This window comes from Buteo buteo, chromosome 14 (assembly GCF_964188355.1).
Source record: "Buteo buteo chromosome 14, bButBut1.hap1.1, whole genome shotgun sequence".
Taxonomy (NCBI): domain Eukaryota; kingdom Metazoa; phylum Chordata; class Aves; order Accipitriformes; family Accipitridae; genus Buteo; species Buteo buteo.
In genome coordinates, this window is record NC_134184.1 from 32,264,984 (window position 1) to 32,278,783 (window position 13,800).

At 52.7% G+C, this 13,800-nt stretch overlaps 3 long non-coding RNA genes across 5 annotated transcripts in view; 1 reads left to right on the top strand and 2 right to left on the bottom strand.

The window, feature by feature from the left end:
* LOC142039577 (uncharacterized) overlaps positions 1 to 2,985 on the bottom strand; it is a 47,840-nt gene extending 44,855 nt beyond the window's left edge. The window contains exon 1 of the long non-coding RNA XR_012652948.1: positions 2,661 to 2,985. This is a non-coding gene — a long non-coding RNA (uncharacterized LOC142039577). The remainder of the gene's footprint in view (positions 1 to 2,660) is intronic.
* The window catches only part of LOC142039576 (uncharacterized), an 86,346-nt gene that overhangs the window by 47,661 nt on the left and 24,885 nt on the right, over positions 1 to 13,800 (top strand). For 2 of the 3 annotated variants that reach the window (XR_012652945.1, XR_012652943.1), the window contains one exon: positions 1,535 to 1,562. The exons of the other annotated variant lie outside the window; for it this stretch is intronic. This is a non-coding gene — a long non-coding RNA (uncharacterized LOC142039576). The remainder of the gene's footprint in view (positions 1 to 1,534; positions 1,563 to 13,800) is intronic. 3 annotated transcript variants of the gene reach the window in all.
* Positions 8,519 to 9,954, bottom strand: LOC142039579 (uncharacterized). Its single transcript, XR_012652951.1, has 2 exons — positions 9,396 to 9,954; positions 8,519 to 9,065 (listed from the first exon to the last, which is right to left on the bottom strand). It is a non-coding gene; the product is annotated as an uncharacterized LOC142039579 (long non-coding RNA).

Genomic DNA, 13,800 nt, shown 5'->3' on the forward strand with positions numbered 1-13,800 from the left:
TAGTTAAACCCAAAGGGGCTATTAATGTGAGGAGATGTGTATGCCTCTGCGCATATATATATATATATATATATATGTATGTACCTCCCTTCCTTAATGGATTAATTCAAGACATAGAGGTAATACAGAGAAAGTATGCTCCTATTTTATTTGCTGAACACTAGCATCTTTGCATGTGGGATATTGAACTGACATTTGTTTATCATCTCTGGGAGTGTGGCAGGTCTGCAGAATGACTAATACCAATCCCAAGGCCAGAAATTGAGAGCAAAGCGGGTCCGAGGTACACAGAAACTTAGCTCACGGTGACGGGAGCTGGCTGCAGTTCCTGTGCCTCAATCTACAAACCACCTCCCTACCCAAGCTGCTTTTCCAGTAACACATCTATTTTCCACCTCATGCCTCTGCCCAACTTTTGTTTTCAGAAGACGGACTGTGTTGGGGTTTGCTTTATACCGTTGCCGCTTTGATGTCTCTCTGTGACAAGCTCCAGAGCCGCAGAAGCAGCCTGGCAGCAGCGCTCGAGCCCCAAGAGCCGCGGAACTTGGGGAGCCCTCGAGCCGGTTACGGCTCTCGGTCACTGGCCAAGCCGTTGCTCGCAGAAGTTAGCATGCTCAAGTTGACATTGATCCCTCAAGGGACGAGCTACCAGCTAAACAAAACTGGAGCACAGGGCTAGCCAAGCATAGATTCCCTGTGACCCCGTGTCAGGACCTGTGATCCTGTTGTAAAAGCCAGCTATGTTACCTCCTTGCCCTCGGAGACTCCCAGGGAATCCCTGAGGACATGGCGGGGGCTGGCGGGGGGGGTATTTACATCTCCTTCGTGTCTCCGTCCCAATCTTCTTTTTTGGTTTGGGGGGTTTTTTTGGTAAAAACAAGAGGCGATGGCATACTTTAAAAAGGAACATTTGTTCCCTTACGAAGGCTTACTGCAACAAAGCAAGAATAATTTGCCCCATTAATTATAGATAATGGAAAACGTGTAAGTATCTACGTGGTTAAAGAAGCGAGCGTGCTGTCATTGACAGTATCACGACTGTTGTATACAGCCTGGAAAGGCAGATGCGCTTGAATTTTACTGGTAGGTTGGAATACATAGAAGCCAGGAGACCTGTAAAGCCCAACTATCCTATATACTGAGGGTAGAAAAGCTCATTTGCTCATGCAGAGGAAATAGAGCAAAGATACACCGCAGCAGAGAAAGCTAGCAGGACAAAGGAGATACTATTGACTCATTCCAGACTGCCGACTTCGCAGCTCAACTCCGTTTCCTTTTAACTTTTGTAACAGTAGGAGCTCAAAGCTTCTCCCTCTATTTTCTGCACAAATACAGAAACACCCAGACTTCAAAAAGTAATACGCTTTGAAGAAACCCAAACCATTAACGCATTCAAACCTGCGCGTACTGCTAAACGGGGGCTCGCGGTTGCAGGGAGTAAGTGCTGATGTTTTAGTAATTATTTACGCGGCTGCGTTCTGGCACACCGTTCTCGACAAGCATCAGTTTGTAAAACGCTTTTTGTTGTTTTTAGTGATACGGATGTACTGACTGTGCCGTGGGTAAGTACTACTTCAGTATTTTCACAGACCCAAGTAAAAACCACCCACTTTTTCCCCCCCCAGCAGCACGCTGCAACAAGTTCCTAACCCTGTAACATCACACTTGTAACACCGGGGGAAGCGTACCATGGGTGAAATTTAGATTTTTGTCCTCGCTGCTTCGATTTCCCATTTGAAAAAAAAAAAAAATTAAAAAAAAATTTTAAAAATCAGATTTTTATTGTCCACTTCGGACAATTCGGGGTTCGAGCCCCCCCCCCCCCCATCGAAGGAGACCGGCCCCTCGCCTCCCACCTTGCCCCCCCCCCCCCAACGAAGCGGGCGGGGCGCATCGGGCTGTCACTCAAGCGACGTCACAATACGCCTGTAAACACGCGGGCGGGCGGGGGCGCCTTTTCCCACCCCCCCCCACCCTCCCACCCCCCCCCCCGGCCCCGGACGGGGCCGGGGGGGGGTGGTGGGAGGGTGGGGGGGGGTGGGAAAAGGCGCGCCCCCTCTTGCTTCTTTACGCGCATGGTAGCGGCACGAAAGGTAGCATCACTGGGGCAGGGGATGACGTCATTCTCCCTCCGGCCACTTACTGCCTGCGCTCGCACCGATCCGACTGGGAAGGCTTTGGGGGGGGGGGGGGGGTGGTGTTTGTTTTACGCGTGATCGTATCAACATCTCCCCCCCCCCCTTTAAATCCCGCTCCGATCATCACCCCCCCCCCCCCGCAGCGGGGTGCGGAGGAGGGAAGCATTTTGGGGTTTGTTTTGGGTTTTTTTTTTTTGGGGGGGGGGAGCCCCGCGTTGCGCTGGGCCGAGCGGTAAACAAGTCTAACTTGCTTGGGGGGGGGTGTGTGTGTGACACCCCCCCCACACACTTCCCCCTAACAAAACCCCGTTTCATAGCAGCTTTTGTTCGGCGGGCAGCGGCCACCGTGTCGCGTCCCCCCCCCCTCCAAATCCGCTGACCCCCCCCCCCAGCACTAAGCACCTCCAAACCAACCCCCCCCCCCCCCGAGTGCCTGCCCGCTCTCCGGGGCAGCAGGCAGGTAGGCAAGCAGGCAGCCCCCCCCCCCCCCCGTAGAAAAGGCAGTAGGTAAATGACACTTACTGTCAGAAGAGGGGGGGGGGGAGCCCTTCTCTCGGTGCAAAAGCGAAATAACCACTCGCAGGACGTTGCCAGTATAGGAGACAGCGAGGAAAAAAAAAATAATATAAATAATCTTCCAGTAGCGTAGGGCGGAGGGGGGGGGGGGAAGGAGGGAGGCTTCGCCTCTTCACCGGAGAAAAATAAAATAAAAAAAAAAAAATTAACCGTGCTCTCCTCCGCCCGCCCCCCCCCCCTCCGGGTTGCCTTTTTTTGTGCAGTTTCAGCAAAGCTGCGAGGAAGTTGGTCCTTTTGTTCCACTATTTATAGATTGCGTCAACATTGCGAAAAGGAGAAGGCGGAGCGGTGGCACTTACTCCTCGTCGGGGGGGGGGGGGCGGTGGAAGATATCGGGGTGGAGGGGCGGGGCGGGGGGGGGGACACACAAACCGGGCGAGGAGCGCCCAACCGAGAGGCGGGGACCCCCCCCGGTGGGGGGGGTCCCCGCCTCTCGGTTGGGCGCTCCTCGCCCCCCCCCCCCGGGGACCCTGTTGCGGGACCCCTCGTTTGGGTGCTGGGAGGGCAGGTGCACGCACCGTCCAGCCCCCTTTATATTATTGTTTTTTTTCTTTGCGAGGTGACAGAAGGGTTAATTTAGGGAAAGGGGAAGGGCGGGGGGGGCGAAGCGTGAAACTTAGTCTCATCGGCAGCCGAGCAAAGAATTTTATTTTTTTTTTGGGGGGGGGGGGGTAGCACTTTTCTGGCCGCTGGCCAATGTTTCTAAAGTGAATGTAAACAAAGAAAACTGCAAACACGGGAGGAAGGCCTTCCACTGCCGCCGAGGTGGGGGAATGCCGTTCCCAGGCGGGTGCTGAGCTTTGCTCACCCCCCCCCCCCAGACCCCCCCAGCCCTCCCCCTCGAGTCCTGAGCGCCCACGGTCACCCCTCCGGTGGGGACGGCGCAGGGTAGCAAGCCTCAAAAAAAACCACCCCACCCCAAAACCCCACCCCGAAAAGCGTCGTCTTGGTTTTTTTTTCTTTTTTTTTTCCTTTTCTTTCAACTCGGTGTTTTTGTTTGTTTGTTGGTTTACTTTTTTTTTTTTTTAGTTTTTTTTTGTTTCTTGGAGAGCGAAGGTTCGCCCCTCCCGTCCCGGGAAGGCCGGGCCGCCGTGCCCCGGGCGGGCGGAGGCCGGGAGCGGGCTTGTCCGAGCCTGCCGGGGCCGCTCCCGGCTCCGGCCTCGGCGGAGCTGCCGGGGTGTGGGGTGCGGGGGGGGGAGATTTCAGGGGACTCCCCCTCCCCGGAGAAAAAAAAAACCTCCTCTGTTTAGACGGGGAAATCCCGGTTTGCCAGCCCCGGGGCCGGCGGGGCGGCACTGCGGGGTGAGAGGAGCTGGAGGGGAGGAGGAGGGCTGGAAGCGTGCGTGACCGTGGCCAAAACACCCGTGACGGACACGGGGGCGATGCCCGCGCCCCGCAGAAGTACCGCCGTCGGACCGGGCGAGGTTCGGGTCTTTTTTTTTTTTTCCCCTTTTCTCTTTTTTTTTTTTTCTTTCCCCCCGCTCCTTGCTTTCGTGAAATCTCTGCCCGGATAATTTCCCTCGTAGTAACGCTTCGTGACAACGGCCGCCTTCCCCACGATGATTTTTTTCTTGGGGGGGGCTGAGGGGGGACTGCGAGCCCTTCGGAGATCTCCTCCCTCCCTGCCGCTCGGCCGCGGGGCTCAGGTACTGCCGGGAGCGATACCCCCAATTCCTTAGCCTGGTTCCCGGCGGGAAGCGGCCCCCGAGCCGGGGGTTTCCTCTCCGCGACAAACTCTGCTCCCCGTCCCACCTCGCTGCTCTTGGGACAGAACTCGACGCTTGCTCATCCTCCGGTGAGGAGTTCTCCGCCGGGACTGCTCTGCTATGGTTAAAAAAAATACTATAATAATAATAAAGAAAGAAAAAATAAATAACGAAAATTACCTAGTTCGAAGACGGACGTGTTCGGTGTCGCTCAAAAGACGGTTCGTCTTTTGCGTACAAACCCCGTGGTAAAAGTGAATTCTTTTCATAACCCTTGCAGTGACGGTGTAAAAATTGAGGGGCGGTGGGAAGTAGTAAGTAGTGGTACTGAAGAATAGATCCAAACTGGGAACCGTGAATAAGCCTTCCTGGAGGGACCCGAACTGAACGGAGGGTAGGTAGGCAATTCCCTTGCTGCTGCTCTGAAAATTGAGGGGAAAATGGGAGTGTGACGCGCTGGCACAATTTTTTTTTTTTTTTTTTTTAACACGCCTCTGAGACAAAAGATAAAAAAAAAAAAAGTAGCGTTGCGATGGAAATGGGCGAGGGAAGAGGTGGAACGTGTAAGTACCAACGAGCGGGCACGCCTGCCCCCCCCCCACCCCCCCTTCCAGCAACCCGGAGCCGGGGGCTGAACCTCGGCAAAAGCCAGGGCGTTCGGAAATGTTGCAACAGCGCTGGGGAAGTCTCTAAAGAAAAGCTGAATTGTTCGAACTTAGGTAACTTAAGGAAACTCGGGATGACCTACATTGCTTTTCTGAGTCAGCAGCTGCAGCCCCAAACCCGGCGGGTCCGTCCGCGCTCCCGCCGCCACCCCCCACCCCCCCGGGGGAGCCGACCCCCCCCGGCTCCCTTCTTCTTCCCGGGTTTACAAATAAACTCGCTTGGATCGAGACGGTTTCACTTCTGCCGTCAGGAATGCCTCCGCGTTTTGGGTTGGTTTGGGGTTTTTTTGGGGGTGGGTGGGTTTGGGGTTTTTTTTAAATTTTTTTTGCAGGTTTGCGGACAGAGCAGCGTGCCTGCTTCGGTGGTGGTTTACCGGCTGGTTTGTGAGGGGGAAAGAGAATTTAAGCGGAGGACAAGGTTGTTTTGGGGTTGTTTTTTCTTTTTTCTCCCAAGTTTTTAAGAGCTGTACTTTATTTTCCGGAGGGGTACGGATTGTTTCCTGCACCGGGCGGTGGATGCCTTGCAGGGAAAAATCACTACGTGTTGCACGCCGCTTCGCTCTTTAGATAGAGAAGGAAATTCTGAAGTTCCTATCAAAAGCTTACCCAACAGCTTTCCACATTCCTCCTCTAGTGTAATATAAAATTAGCAACGATTAAGCTCCGAATGTCCACACTCTCAAGACTCGTGGTTTAATCCAGTCCGCAGCGAGCTGGGACAGTCGCACCGACCTTTTTTTATTAAACGCACGGGCGGCATCAGGGGAAGAACCAAAAATGTTCTAACATCTTGATTAAAGTAATCTCTGCGCGAAGTTACCGCATCACTCCGGCAAATCGGGCAGTCAGCTTGCTTTTCTAATCAAAATGACGAAAAGAGCAGAGATGAAATGACCTCAGAACCCCTCCGCCTTTTGGAAAGAAGCGCTTGCTGCCTCTCCCTTGGGGTCGCCCCCCCCCCTCCCGCCGCTCCCCCTCAATTCTCACTTCTTATTTAGCGACACGCCGTTGACATCAGCAAACTGAAACGCCAAAATTCAGCTCCAAATGCCTGGGTTTCCCGGCCAGGTTTGCGCTCCGCTCCGAGCGCTGCTTTTGGTGGTGGTGTCGGTATTCCTGGTACCTTTTGTTTTGCAAACTTTGAGGATTTTATTGGCCAAGTACGGCAACTCGCCCCATTTCGAAATGGGACGGAGAAATCAAATCCCATTTCCTGTCCTTTATTTCTTAAAAAAAAATAATAAAGAAACTGTCCACGGCGGTGGTGGGGAGTTGATTTGATGCTCCTCACCACCCGCAGAACTGCAGCAGCTGCGTTTCCTGCAGCAGGGGTATTTCTGAAGAAACCAGCGAAATTCGGAGATAGCGATCGAAAGCAGCTCCCCGTGCCCCTAAGCACGGGGGGGGGAGTTCTGGTTTGGGGGGCTCGGGGAAGGCTTGTTTCTCGGTAGGGAGGTGGCACCTCTCCAAGCCCCGTTTCCCTTCCAGGTGGGTTTGCAGCTGGACACGGGGGGGATGTTCCCGCTGCCTCACCCTGGGGACGAGCCAGGGTCGCGCAGCCACCGCCGGCTCTGCGCCAAGTAAAGCCAACGCCTTCGCCTGCCTGGCTTTTTTTTTTTCCCCTGTTTATTCTTTTTTTTTTTTTTTTTTTTTTTTGAAATAACCCCTAAAATTCCCCCGTGGTGTCACGGAAAGAGAGCGGTGGTAACCGTCACTGGCAGAGCTCTCCCCGCTCACAAGCCCCAAATGTCAAAGGCGGGGGAGAAGGCGTTTGTGCTCAGGGAGGGGGGAAAAAAAAGAAAAAAAGGAAAAAAAGCAAAGTCAGATCTAGCTGGGGAGGAGAGGGGTGTGAGGAAGGGGAGGGGGTGAGAAGGGGCTGACACGGTCCCTCTCCGCTTCCAGCGAAGCGGGAGCGGCTCTTCTTCATCCCACCCTCTTCCTCGCCGCTTTGCTGGGACCCCCCCCGGCTCCCCCTGCCCCGCACCCCCCCGCACCCTGCGGGGCAGCCCCGGGACCTGCCGGCCTCCCCCTGCCCCTCGCTCACCCCCCAGGGCTCGGACAGCCCCCCCGGGGGGGTGGGTGCCGAGGACGGGTGGCGGAGCCCCCTCCGTTCCCAAAAATGGCTCTCCGCGTGGGCAAGCCCACAGAAATGGGCTCGAAAAGCCCGATTTGGGGGAAACCTGTGGAGGGAACGGACGTGACCTGCGCCTGAGAGCGGAGCTGAAGGATCAGCAGCCGCAGTTAACACCAGTCACTTCCACCGAGATTTTGGGGCTTTTATTTATTTTTTTTATTTTTTTTTTCGGGCTGGAAACTTTTTTGGGTGTGCCTAGAGCTGCGTAATTTCGTAATTATTTTTTCAGACACCGTTGTCTATATCCAGCCTGTGCGACCAGGTTGTTAAAGACTGGATGATTTTTTGCTCATTACCAACTGGATCTCTGCAAGGTTTAATTAAGCCCCGTCCGCCTCGTCACGTTTCTTTTCCCGAACAAACTAAGTTCTCTGCTCGGGACTGCTCTGTATTGCGGGACCGAAAAGGTACGATGCGATGTACGCAAAATGATTGTAGCCTTTCGGGATGTTATCGAGGTTAAACGAAAGTCCCGGGACGGTAAGGGCAAAACGCTGGTAGCTGTCCAAGAAGAAAAATCGTTATTTTTAATTGAGTCGAGTTTTGGTTTTGGTTTTGGGGTTTTTTTGGTTTTTTCTTTCCTAGCGTAGCTGGAAAGTGTCTTTGTTCTGGGTAAATTAGTGGAGGCTTTAAAACGTGCTCGTCACGATTGACTGCCGGGGGGGTCTGTACAGCGAATAATGACAACCCTTAGCACAGAAGCCAGTAACCTGGGTTGGGATAGCGGGGTCCCAGCGACGACTCGGCTTTTCCTGGGTTTGTTTTTTTTTTTTTTTTCTTTCTTTCTTTTTTTTTTAACCTTTCATTATTTCAAAGCTGTGGCCAGGAGCAGGGGGTGTAATTTCAGAAATGCCCCCCCGCCGCCGTGGGCCCCCGAGCCGCTTCTCTCCAGCCGCACATATGAAGTTTCTCTCCCCTTTTCGTTCCCCGGTCCAAAGATTTGACTGATAATAACTAAATCTCTGTGTGACGGCTCGCTTTCGTCCCAGGCTCAACATCCAGCTCATCCCCTCGACGTCAGGTTTCTCAGCGTCCCGTTTTCGGACACCTTTTCCCTCGGAGATGTCCCCCAGACCCTATTTTTTTGTGTCCCCCCCCGTCCCCCGTCCCTCTCCCGCCCCAGTGGCACCGGGCGAGCGGTTTCGTCTCTTGTCAGACTTCGCGTAGATTTGGGCGTAAATTCAGGTACTTGGAGCTCTGCAGTCGACCGTGTTGTCTTCCTCTTTGGCATAATTAAATTCAGCGATTTTAAATCTCGTCGTTAAAAATACCAAATGCAAATACTCGGCACCCTGGGTGTCTGCTGGTACTTTTATTTCTCCCGGCACATACGGAATTATTTGACATATAGAAAGAAGCGAAGAATCGCCTCCTTTTAGCAGAAGGTCAAACGGTGCATTTAAGCAAAAAAGTTCAGAGCTAGGAAAAGCTGGGATATCGCTGTAAAAAAGCAGCAGCAACCGGGGCTTTTGGTGTTTTGTTGTTGTTGTTTTTTTCCAAATGTAACCGCCTTTTGGACTTGAGGTCGCTCGGCTATTTATTCGTCCGGGGGAGATATCGAGCTCCCGAGGGGCCCGATTCTGCTCCCAGGGCACTTCCCGGTGAGGTTGGGGGGGTCCCGGCACTGAAACCGTGCCGCCCCTCCGCTTCGGTCGGGCGAAGCGGGGTGCGGAGCAGATCTGCTCCCCAGGCTTCGTTTGGGCTTCCGGGAAAACGAGTGGTTACGGTAAAATATTCAAATTTTCATAAAATATTATAAGCTCGGGTGAGAAACTTTCCGGTGGGTTGGAAATCCGTAAGGACAGAACCGAGAGTGAGACCACCCCGACGAGTCACTTCTGACTCCCTGCAAAAAAAAAAAGCCAGAGGAACTTTCAGGACCGGGTAGTTAACGACAGTCATTGCCACCCCGCTCCGCTCAACCCAAAATGTGCCCCTTCGGGGCAATTTCAGACTCGCCTATTTTTGCCCACCCCTCCTTTAACCTCTCCCCCCCACCCCCCCGGTGCGTCCTACCCCCGGTAGCGGGCTCTCCCAGCGGCCGGGGTTCGTTTTTTCCCCGCTGCCCCCCGGCCCCCCCCGGCCCCCCAGTGCTGGGCAGAGTGACCGGGGACCCCCCGTCATCTGCCCTGCGCTCCCCGGACCGGGACGAGCCGTTCTGCAGGGCTGCAACTACCTTCAAGTCATTAGTGCTTCTTAGTTTTTTTGGTTTTTCTTTTCTTCTCTTTTTTTTTTTTAATAGTTTCTCTGCACCAGCCTCTTATCTTTTTCTCGCAGACACTCGAGCCAGTGAAACCAGTGGGCGTGCAGGCAGTTGCGGAGATCTCGCTTTTCTCCTTCTCTCCTCTAAAGGCTGCGGTTAAAAAGCTGGCAGCGCGGGGATCCCGCTCCAGCTGCTGCTGCTGGTCAGTACTCACCACCCGACGGTCCTTTATCTCCCGGGTTCAGCTTATTATTATTATTATTATTATTATTATTATTATTTTTTCCCCGGGAGGAAAATGCAAAAGAAATTTGTGTTCGGCCATTTTCTGCAAGCTTGACCCCCCCCAGCTGCGGATTTATCCGTGCTCGGACTTCCCCGGGGGGGGGGGCTGAAGCGTTGCTGGCGTTTCCCTGCGCACCGTAATTCTGCAAACAAGCGGTACAGCCGGGCTGCAAAGCGACCTGTGGGTCCCATCGGCAGAGCCCCCGGCTCCTTTCCCCCTCTGTGTCCCCGCGGCAGTGGCCGTGGGCTGTCGCGGGCCACGATTAACCCTTCCCGTGGCCCTGGGACTGTCACCGAGGGCTGCGCTCGCCGAGTCCCGCCTGGCTGGGACACGGGGCGAGGGGGGGGGAACGCGTGGGGGGAAGATGGGCACCCGCGGAGGAGCTGGGACAGTGCTGGTACTGTGCTGGGACAGTCCTCGGCTCTGCTGGGAAAGTCTGGGACAGCGCTGGGACAGTCTGGGACTGTGCTCCGGCAGTGCTGGGACAGTCTGGGACTGCCCCGGAACAATTAGGATAGTGCTGGGGCCGTGCTGGGACAGTGCTGGGACAGTTAGGGTAATGCTGGGACATCGTGGGATGGTGCTGGGACGAAGCTGGGGCAGGCTGGGACTGCCCTGGCACAGTCTGGGACAGTGCTGGGACAGTTAGGACAGCACTGGGACAGTCTGGGATTGTCCTGGGACAGTTAGGATAGTGCTGGGACATCCTGGGATGGTGCTGGGCTTGTCCTGGGACAGGCTGGGATAGCCTGGGATTGTCCTGGGACAGTTAGGATAGTGCTGGGACACATCCTGGGATGGTGCTGGGATTGTCCTGGGACAGGCTGGGACAGTCTGGGATTGTACTGGGACAGTTGGGATAGTGGTGGGACTGTCCTGGGACAGTTAGGATAGTGCTGGGACATCCTGGGACGGTGCTGGGATTGTTCTGGGACGGCCTGGGACAGTGCTGGGACACTTAGGATAGTGGTGGGACTGTCCTGGGACTGTCCTAGGAGACTTCGGATAGTGCTGGGACACCCTGGGACGGTGCTGGGATTGTTCTGGGACAGCCTGGGACAGTGCTGGGACAGTTAGGATAGTGGTGGGACCGTCCTGGGACTGTCCTAGGAGACTTCGGATAGTGCTGGGACACCCTGGGACGGTGCTGGGAGAGGGCAGCGCCAGGAGGAGCGAGCGGCCGAGCCGGGTCGGGGGCAGGCAGGGCAGGGAGCGGGGGAGCTCGGCTTCCCCCGTTGCAGCGGAGAGCTCGCCGGGGACACCCCCGGCCCCGGCCGCCCCTCCCCGCGCCCTCCGGTACGAGGGGCTGCCGTGCTGCCGCGGTCCGTGCCCGCAGCCCGGGTCTCCTCCAGGCGAACGCCGGTGGCGAGCCCCCGAGCTCGGAAAGGCGGCTGGGACCACCGGCCCCTTCTGGCCCCTCCGCTGCTGCCCCACTACCCCTGGCCGTCTCCTCCCTCCTTTGGTTGGGGTTTTTGGGGGTTTTGGGGGTTTGGGTTTTTTAATTTTCCCTCCCGGACACCCCCGGCTGCTGCCCCCCCCCCCCTCACCGGCTCCGGTCTGTCCGTGCGGCTGCCCCGGAGCGGCACCCCGAAATGCTCCGGCTGACAGAGCTCCTCCTGCCCCTGCCTTTGCGGTGGCGGAATCGGGCCCCTTAGCTGGAAGGGAAAGGGCAAACGGCAAAGATAAAAAACTGCCATACACTTTTTTTTTTTTGAACTTATCTTTTCAACGTAGAGTTCTGTTTGCATCTCAGCCGTGGCCTTCTAGAGCTCCCGAGCAAGCTGAAAGCTGCTGGAGTACCTTCTGTATCTGCGAGTGTGGGACAACGGTTCTAGCAGTATATTTATTATTTAGAGCCTTATTTATTATCTACATTTATTATATAGAGCTATATCAAAGATGTCAACACTCATCTATTGAACTTGAGAATTATTTGCACTCTGAAATGCCGGTGGCTCTGAAAAGATGTTTTCTTCATTACTTTAATTGCTTAGATATCGATACAAAATGCAGGTCTTTCTTGGCCATGTGCATTTAGCGGACCAAATTAATTAAAGATGTGTTTCGTACAATCTCACAGGACAACTTTAGTCACCAGTGAAATTTTATTTGACTTGGCAATGTAACAGTGGGGATTTGACTCATCAAGATGTAAATTAAGAGTAAACAGAGAAAAAAATGCTTCTCTGCATATATCTGAATGTATATTTCCTCATTTTAATAGATAAATATTACTTCTCAGTCATAAATTAATAAGTGCTCTAGAGGGAATTCAGGGAAGAGTAACCAAATGATTAGTGTACTAAAGGGCTAATGTGTGGAGAAACTTTGTTCAATATCTGTAACGTACATCTGCATAGCTAAAAATGAAAGTAGTTTGGGCAATGAAATGTATGTGTTTGTGGCCAGGGAGATTTGCAATGTGCAAAGGTAATAGTACTGCTCCTGCTGAAGTGCTCATGCGTACTAGCCGTGCTCAGGGCTTTAGGATGGCCCTAGGTTCCAGCCTAGAATTCAAACTGGTTTTGAGTTGTTGCTTCAAGGTATGCCAACTCGAGAGAGAAATGAGATTTCTGAAGCTTCACATGCCTGGCCTGTTGTATCACCTAACCCTACGTGACTTAATGTGCAACTACATATTTGTCACTCTTCTGAGAGTCCAGATTTTCTCACATATTTCACAGCAATTGAAGCACTTGATCTGGGACTTTGTATCCTACCTCAGAGGCTAGGTCCCCAAAGTCTGGATATGGTAGCATCTAGCGTATTGGTACTGTACCAGTTATGTCTCTTTGAGCTTATATTGCAGTCATTCTTCCCCACAAAGAAACAAAAGGGCGTTGGGGAAAACATCCGAAGGAGAAGAATGTGTCCTCAGGATTAGCATTTCTTCACTTTAATAAGTATTTTAAAAATTATTTTTATCATCAGCTTGTACGTCCTGTTCTTGTTTGTATGTTGCCTCCTTGGCTTACTTGGGTAAGATCACTTTTGGGGAGTCCAGAAACCATCTAACTCATGAGAGCAATTCTGTATACTAACTTACAGTGATTATGGAGAGTTGTAGTGTGCTTATAAAATATAAGTCATGCCATAGCCACGATGGCTTAAGGATGTAAGCAAGACAGATAAAAATTATAAAATATTATATGAAAAGGAAGTCTTGTTAGTTATTAAAAGCATATCAGTGTAAAATGATGTTCAGAAGCTATTTCCCCATCGCAAAATCATTACCTTATTTTAGTAAATGCAACTTGCCTTTCATTACAGCTCAAGGAGTGGCTCAACTCTGTGTGACGCTAGAAAAGCTCTAAGTTAACACAATCAGCACATCTTTGTATAGACCCTTGCTTTCCACATGTAACACACAACTGTTTCTAGTACACCTTGGCTATCTCTGGTACAGATCTCAGGAAAGAGACCAGCAACACCTGATTTACTGCCCAGAAGTATGCTTTGTTTGGAAACTTAGGCAAAGTTTTCCACGTGAGACTCTCACCCATCTGAGAGCATCTTGAATTATTTGGTGCTTGGGTAGCTCGGATGGGACCATAGGCCTGGATCCCCAAATGTCATCTGGGATACTTGGGCATCTGACTCCTGTTTAAGCATTTCTTGTCAGGGAGTAGGAGGTAAGTATCTGAGTAGCTTTAGATTTTGAGCCTTGTTTTTTTTCTTAGGCATTATATCAAAGATCTCTCATTGCACCTGTAAATGTACATTTACTAGAAAGTAACCTTGGACAGGAATATCCTGCTTCTAATGAAGGGGTTTCAGCTGCTCCGGTCTAGTGTCCTGCACTGCACAGTTAGAGAACTGAGCCTCATTTTGTAATTGGCAGGAGGTGAGACTATTGTAGAAGTAAATCTCTTTGCTCCCGAGAACAGCAGAGAAGCATCAGTCTGTTGAAAAGACACTTAGAGCCTCCAATGTTAAGCCCATACAACTTCATTTGGAAGGAAAAAGAAGAAATCTCAGAAAGGGTGGAAGAAAGTATGGATGGGGGAAAGTGAAAAAAAGTGGGGTGGGGTGGCACGACAAGAATGAGAAGAGGGAGGTGTGCGTCTGAGATATCCAGGGTCATATATAAAT